At 43.1% G+C, this 7988-nt stretch overlaps 1 pseudogene; it reads left to right on the forward strand.

Annotated features, from left to right (window-relative positions):
- The first annotated feature begins 311 nt into the window (after window positions 1-311).
- Window positions 312-5391, forward strand: LOC124985878 (rho GTPase-activating protein 29-like; annotated as a pseudogene).
- The last annotated feature ends 2597 nt before the right edge of the window (window positions 5392-7988 follow it).

The raw sequence follows: 7988 nt of genomic DNA on the forward strand, positions 1-7988 counted from the left end.
GGGCGCTGTGGGGACGTTGTGGACCTCGGTGGGCAGCTGGAGTCGGGTGACACCGTTGCGGGCGAACTCTGTCCTCATCCGTGTCTCCCCACCCTGCGTCCCGCAGCCTCTTTCCCTTTTCTAGCCTCCCGCGTTCATCAGCTCCCTGCGGAATTCAGGGGCTCTTTTACTCCTTGGTTTTCTTCCCCGGGTCTTCACGTCAATCTTTCCCACTGGGATCTTTTTTGGAAGTTTGGTGATGTCCCCTGCAGTTTCAGTCTGACTAGTACAAGGGCTGAGGATTTCAGTTTTTCTGACTGTTAAATGAGAGGATGATTGCTCACAAACAGAAAAAGGCAAAGAAAAACCGCATTTGGGCATCAGGCCAACTCTCGGCTGATGTTACAGCTTCTGAAATGGGTGGGGCTCAAGTCCGTAAGTTCTAACTCCATTTTTGATCCGGACTGCATCCAGGAGTTGGTGAATGATATGAGGAAGTTCTCCCATGTGTTACTGTATTTGAAAGAAGCTATTCCTTCAGACTGTTTTAAGGAAGTCATTCAGATAGGTCCGGATGAGCTTCTTCGTGTTTTAAAGTCTGTAATGAATAAGCATCAGAACCTCAATTCTGTTGCTCTTCAAAATGCTGCAGAATGCTTACTGAAAAAGTGAAAGCTGTGAATTTTACAGAAGTTAATGAAGAAAACAAAAACGGTCTATTCTGAAAAGTGTTTTCTTCTGTTGAAACGTTGGCATTTACCTTTGGTGTAAAAGAGTAGAAACTCCCTTATAAAAAAAAGGTAGAGACCCTCCGATATAAAACAAATATATCTAGTTAAGATTGACTAAACCAAAATGAGCGTGAATAAAATCTTTGAGTTGTGCTGTGGTAAATACAAGGACAATACCTGAAATGAAATAATGTAGCCATGAGTTAAGGACATTGTGACCCATCCCGTCCAAGGCCCAAGAAGCTGCAGGTTCGAGACATGGGTACTTTGGATCCCCCCATACTAGCTAGCCCTGCTAACCCACCAGGCGCAGCCCGAAATAGATAAGCTGGAGCTGGCTGCTTGCATTCCTTGGGGGTGGGGGCGGGGAGGAAAAAAGGAAAAAGGCCCCTATTGTAAGCCTGCCAGGATTTTTTTTTTTAATGGTTTTTCACTTTAAAAGCCAGCTTGCTTAAGCCACTCCCCACTCCTGCCCCACTTGATCCTGACATACCAGTCTGTTTTCTTTTTCCTTTTTTCTTTCCCCAAAATAAACTTTTTTCCTACTTTAGTTTCTGGTAGCATCACTATGCGTGGATTACGGGACCCCACAACATTGGGACTATCCTTACAAACTTCCTTAGGGGAGAGGTACGCAATGACTCATTGTTACGACTGACTGTTTCTCAGGAAAATAAGTCTTTTGAAAACATTTCTGTGGACTCAGTTGAAATAGAAAATTTTTCTCCTACAGAATTAGGGTGCTGTTAAGAAACACTATCGAAATGCCCTTGTCATATGCTAAAATATGGTCAAAATATACAAACAACATAGGGTCTGTAAGATCAGACTTGGGTAAACTGATCAGACGTTGGTTATTGGAGAACAGGCAGGCCAGATATAAATAAAAAGAAAAACGTGGGGCGGCTCTCAGGCAAGGGTCCACCAGGATCCTGGTTGGGAGAAGTCGCACCTGGCCCTGATGGGGCAGCATTTTAATAACCCAGGGTGGTGGAGGGGAGGCTTGAGGACTCCTGTGTCCTCCTGGGATTGGCTGGGGTCGTTTGTCAGTGCCTGATTGGTTGCTCCTTTGGGCATGTGCAGGCTACATTGTTTCTCTGCGTATGCACAAGCTCCTTGAGGCCCTGCCCCCATCCAACCGTCTTGAACCGCCCTAACAGTGTCATGGGTTGAAAAAAAACTTAACTTGGAGTCCACCAGAAATATTATAAAGCTGGCAGAGGCAACTAGAGTTAACATTGGACTATAGGAGTTTATGCCACTACAGTATGTATTTACCAGTGCTCTCCTCAATGATATAAAAAAGTCACCTTTTACAACAAACAATTGCAGCTCTCCAACAAATTTGTGCATCCTCTGCTGTGGAGGAAAAAGTGAAGTGGAAAACAAAGGAAAGAAATAAAGGAACTTTATTTCAGGAACAAAATAAATGCTTGAAACAAACCGCTCTCAAAAAGGTAAAATGGTTATGCATTCAATGTCAAGATGCATATGAAAAAGCAAAATTGTCCATGTTTGGTGCAGAGGAGAATCATCAGTGCTCAAGTGGTGGATTAGCAAAAAATCTCAACAAGCAACTAGAAAAAAAGTGAAAGTTGGAAGAGGAAGCTCTTCAAAAAGTAGAAGCAGCAAATGAACTCTACAAAGTTTGTGTAACAATGTTGAAGAAAGATGATATGATCTAGAAAATACCAAAAGAGAAATTTTAACACAACTCAGGACACTTGTTTCCCAGTGTGATCTTACCCTTAAAGCTGTAACAGTTAACCTCTTCCAGATGCAGCACCTGCAGGCTGCCTCCCTTGCTTTGAGTTCCCAGTCTCTGATAATTCCAAACTTTATGATCCAGGCCAAGAGTACAGTGAATTTGTGGAGGCTACAAATTCAACGGAAGAAGGAAAAGTTGATGGGAATGTAAATAAACCATTACCGAATAGTTCTCTGACATCTTGACTTGGCCTTGCTGACTCTATAGAGGATGTTGTGCGCCTTCCTGACAGTTGTAATAAAATTGAAGAGGACAGACGCTCTAACAGTGCAGGCCTAATATTGGCATCAGCTGCTGCCAGTATTCTGCCTGACCCCACACCATTTTACAACCCAGAAGTCAACCTGCGAATATCCTAACCAGCTATTGGTCTGCTTGACAGACTCATTCTCGGCAGTCATTGATCCAGATTGTCAGCCTGCGAACATTATTGTCAGTCATTGGTCCGTTATTAGCCTGCGAAATTAAACTACTTAAGAGTAGCTCCACCACCATTCTCTCTTTCTCTCCCTCACTCTTGCGTGTACTCTCATGCTCTCTCACTTTTTTTTTTAATCTCCCTCTCCCCTCCTCACTCTCACTTGCTCTCCTGCTTCTTGCTCTTTCTCTCTCCTCACTCTTTCTCTCTCATTTTCTCTCTCTCGCTCTTACTCTACTCTTGCTCACTCTCTCGCTTTCTCTCTGTCACCTTGCAGGAAGATACTCTGCTGACAGCAGACACTCTGCTTAATAAAATCTCTTGCGTGAGTTCTGCATCCGGAGTGGTTTCTGGATGCTTTCACCTAACAGGTTCTTCTTTCATAAGATCAGGGACACTGGGATGTTTAGTACTCTCAGTCACTGAGAGTACTAGAGGGAGCAGTGGATCTAGATCTTTGGATTCAGACTCTGTAAGTCCAGGGTACTTTCATCGGAAACTTCCATGAACTCCGTCCAGTGGAACCATGTCTTCTGCAGATGATTTAGATGAAAGGGAGCCACTTTCTCCTTCAGAAGCTGGACCCAGTTCCCTTGGAGCATTTAAGAAAACACTGATGTCAAAAGCAGCTGTCACTCACAAGTTCTGAATATTGAGATTCCCCACAAAATGCAGAGATTGTGACGGCATTGTAGTATTCCAGGGTGTTGAATGTGAAGAGGTCTCCTTGTTTGTCATCAGAAATGTCTGGAAAACTTAGTCATTATCTGTGGTCATCAGAAACTTCTGGAAAAAATACACTTATTTTGAGCAGAAGTCACACAAGTTGCAAAAAAAGGAGCCAGATGGTATTCCTTTTATACTCAAATATGTGCCTCAGAGATTGAAAATAGAGCCTTGTGTTTATAGGGAATTTATTGTGTTAGTGGAAACAAAACAAAAACTGAAAAACTGTGTCAAGCTTTGGAGAATGGAATGCACTTGGTAGACCTTTCAGAATTTAATTCCCTTGACATCTATGAGGTCTTAAAATTATACCTTTGACAGCTCCCAGAACCACTTATTTTATTCTTATTATACAAGAAATTTATAGACCTTGCAAAAGAGATACAACATGTTAATGAAGAATAAGAAACAAAAAAGGATAACCCTGAGGATAAAAAATATCCAAATATGTGTATAGAAATAAACCAAATTCTTCTAAAAAGGAAGGACCTTTTAAGACAATTGCTAACATCAAATTTTAACAGTCTTCATTTCCTCAATGTACATCTTAAGTGGGTAGTAGATCATGCAGAAGAAAACAAGATGAACTCCAAAACCTTGGGAGTGATATTTGGACCCAGTCTCATTAGGCCAAGGCCCACAACTGCTCCTGTCAGGCATAGTTGGTAGAGTTCCTCATTATTTACTCACAGAAGATCTTTGATGGGTTCCTACAGCTTCAAGATGCTATGTGTAGTGCAGGGGTTATTACACCTCAGGTTGATCAAAACAGAGGTTTTGAAGGAAGAGACTCAGAACTATCCATTAATTCAGTATATTTTTCTTCAAAGGAGATATCCACACTGAAGATAGTGGAAGCAAAAATTTTGAATCAACCAAATCATTTGAAAAATAAGAATGCAAGTAAAATGCATTGGAAACGTGATGCATGTCTCAAAGAACTTGAATCATCATCCCAAAAGATGGACAATATTTGTAAAACCAGTAAGCCACTTATTTTGAAATCTGATACAGCAACAAACAATATGCAGAGGCATACACCAAGGACCAAGATTAGACCTGTAAGTTTGCCTGTAGATAGGTTACTTCTTGCAAGCCCTCCTAGTGAGAGAAACAGCAGAAATGTGGGAAATGTAAACACAGACCAATTTTACAAGACTCCTACCTTTGAAGGACTTAATAGAAAAGATACCCCTACTACTATTTGTTCCAAATTTAATGGATCAGTAGATTTTACCAAAAACTCGGGGAAAACAATGTGAACAAAACAACTTAACTGCCAAGACTGCAGTGATTGTGCCTAGTGCACTCCAGGAAAAAGTGATAATGGTGACTGCTCTAGCGGTGCCACACAACCCAATATGTCATACACAGAGCCAGCCAGGTCAACAAGAGAGGCATCAGAGAGCTGGTCCTCCAATTCCTACCCTCTCACTCCTGCCAGAGCACCCAGAATGCTGCAGCCCCAGCACTGGACAACATTTTATAAACAACGTACCCCCACCAGCAATGTCAGGGGGACTGAGAGACCAGCTTCACCTTCAGCAGCAGTGCCTCCTGGCACAACTCATACTCCCCTGAGTCAGGTGGAGAAATCAGTTCCAGACTTGGACAGCACATCAGCTTGTCCTTTGCAGCCGAGTGGTAAGCCTGAAGAGAACGCTGAGGAGCATGGCCTGCCCGATGTGACTCCAATGTGCCAGAGACCCAGGCTAAAAGGAGTGCACTGGTTTGAAGACCTTGAAGATGAAATCCCACAATTTGTGTAGGGTTGTCAAAATTCAGTTTTTCTTTTTGTCGTTCTGTTTTGTGCTATTGTGTTTATTTTGGGAAAGATTATTGTGACAGGACCCCTTTTGTATAGGATTGCCAAAGTGTTTATTTTGTTGTTTGTCTTTGTATCATATTTGCTAGTCACATTGCATGGTAGTGTTTTGATAGGGCCACATTTGTGCCTCACTGGAATTATCTTCAATTCTGTGTTTCTGAAGTTGTGCATAAAGTAAGTATCATAATTTTAAAATTTCAAATGATTTTCCTCATAAAATGGTCCATTTATATGCATCCCTAATGTATGACATAGTCCTTGACAAATCTGCAGTGTGGATATCTGTTGGGGGCTGTGCCATGTGGGCTGCACCGGATGGCACCTGGTGGCCAGCCGGAGGTTGTTTTGATCACATTGGCAGTGAGGAGGTTGATTAATATAAGCACACCCAGGTGTTTTGTCATTGGCCATATTCAATTAAGTCCATGCACACAACATGTGCACAGGTGTTCCCGAGTGCTCCTGCTTGGGCCTGCTCGTTTTGACCTTTGCCATGATAGGGCAGCTGGCTCCTCGCCTGATCTCAACTAGCGTGGCCCCGCCCGCCGCCTCCTGGAGGGAATATAAGCGGGCAGTAGGCAGAAGGCAGAAAGCAGCAGCTAGCAGAAAGAAGCAGCTAGCAGAGAAAAGAAGCAGCTAGCAGAGAGAAGCAGCAGCTAGAAGAAGCAGCTAGCCCTCAGATAGATAGCACCTAGTTCACAGGATGCAGGACGCACCTCTAAGAAGCAGCAGCAGAACTCTAAGAAGAAATAGATCTATGATAAGTGTACCAAGCCTCTCTTTCTCTAAAAACTTCCTCTAAAAGCAAAGTCTCTCTTTCTATAAGCAAAGCCTGTCTTTCTCTCAAAGTTTCTCTTCCTCTAAGCTCTTTTTCCTCAATAAGCTAGGGAATAAGCAAGCAAGGAAGCAGTTCAGAAATAGAAGTAGTTTATTTCCAGTCCACCTCCGATAAATACCCGTGCAATTGTTGCTGCAGGCGGTAACAAATATCCACGGGATTGTTGCCGCAGGCAGCGACAAATGGTGGCCCGTACGGGGATGGGGAGCGTAAGGGGAAAGGGAAATCGGCAACAACCTTACGGGGGAAAAAGGAAATCGGAACAGTGGGGAAAGTAAACTGAGGAGCCTCGCAGGAATAGAGCAAGGGAAAATTCCAAGTCCACCTCCGGGAATAGGTATGGCAGGGAGAGTAGGAACCTTGCAGGAGTCTCTGGCCAGAGTGGTTTAAGGGCGAGGGATAGTAAAAAGAAATGGGGTCGGTCAAAAACTAAAGGTCACAAAGGACACGACAGTGAAGTGCAAAAATGCGTGTATTTTGTGTTGTTTGTGTTTGTCAAATTCAAGAGTCTTGCTCTAAGTAGCGAGTTAAGCTGAGGCCCTGTCTCTCTCTGAGGCAGTTGTGCTCAGGATAGCTGGTCAGGGAAGCTGAGCCCCTGTCCCTTGGGCAGTTAGGTGCTCAGGTAAGCTGAGACCCTGTCTCTAGGGCAGTGAACCCCTGTCCCTAGGGCAGTTAGGTACTCAGGTAAGCTGAGGCCCTGTCTTTCTAAGGCAGTTAGGCACTCAGGATAGCTGGCCAGGTGATAAAATATAAATAGGATGATAGAGGAGGTCCGGAATGTGTGTATTCTGTATTGTTTGTGTGTTCGTACTACTGTTAGTGTGGCCTTTGTACAGTAAAAGGTGGGTTCAGAAATATCATGAAATCAGTCTGAAAGGATAATTCAAAAAGGAGGCATGAAAAATATATTACAAGAAGGAGAAGAAGTGCTGGAAGAGATTAAAGAGGAAGTTAGCTGGGGTAGCCAAAACCAGGAAAGTTCTGGGGAGAAAGGAAACACTGGGGAGGAGTTAGAAAATAAGGAAACCACTGCACAATCATATGTTCAAACTCTAGTAGAAATAAGTCCAGGGTTTATAGAGGAAAAGCTGCTCAATGTGCCACAAGGGGATCTTCATAAACAGGATCTAATACCAACAGAAAAGAACTGTTAAAGAGAACAAAGTGAGGAATAATTGCGTGGTAGTGACTTAGAAAACAATTACTCAGAAAGTTTAAGAACAAGGGAAAAATGTAGGAGACAAAGAACCCCAAAAAGGAATAACTGAGTGGTAGCAAAAACTTAAGAACAAGGGGAAAAGGTAGGAGAGAGCTGAATCTAATACAAAGAATTTAAAGAGGCAGTGATGACTGATTGGAAACAGCTATGCAGAGCAGTGTTATCTGGAGGACAATATCTGAATTGGAGGGCTCAGTGGCAAGAAATAGCTGTTGAAACTGCTTGCAGAAACGCAGTAGCAAGGTTTCCTGGTAGGAATGTTGAACAAGAGAAGGCTAAAATGCTTCAAAAGATACTCAAAATAGACAATGCCCTAATAAGGACCAGGGAGCAGCTATTGACAAAATCATTTAAGAAACGGGCACAGGGCTCTTTGACTCAAGGCTCACAAATGTACAGAGCCTTAGAGGGGAACAATGTCAGATCATGAATTCGTGTGGTTCCTTGACACAAGCCTTTCCTAAGGTCCTGAATGTTTCTC

Source organism: Sciurus carolinensis, chromosome 5 (assembly GCF_902686445.1).
Source record: "Sciurus carolinensis chromosome 5, mSciCar1.2, whole genome shotgun sequence".
NCBI lineage: Eukaryota > Metazoa > Chordata > Mammalia > Rodentia > Sciuridae > Sciurus > Sciurus carolinensis.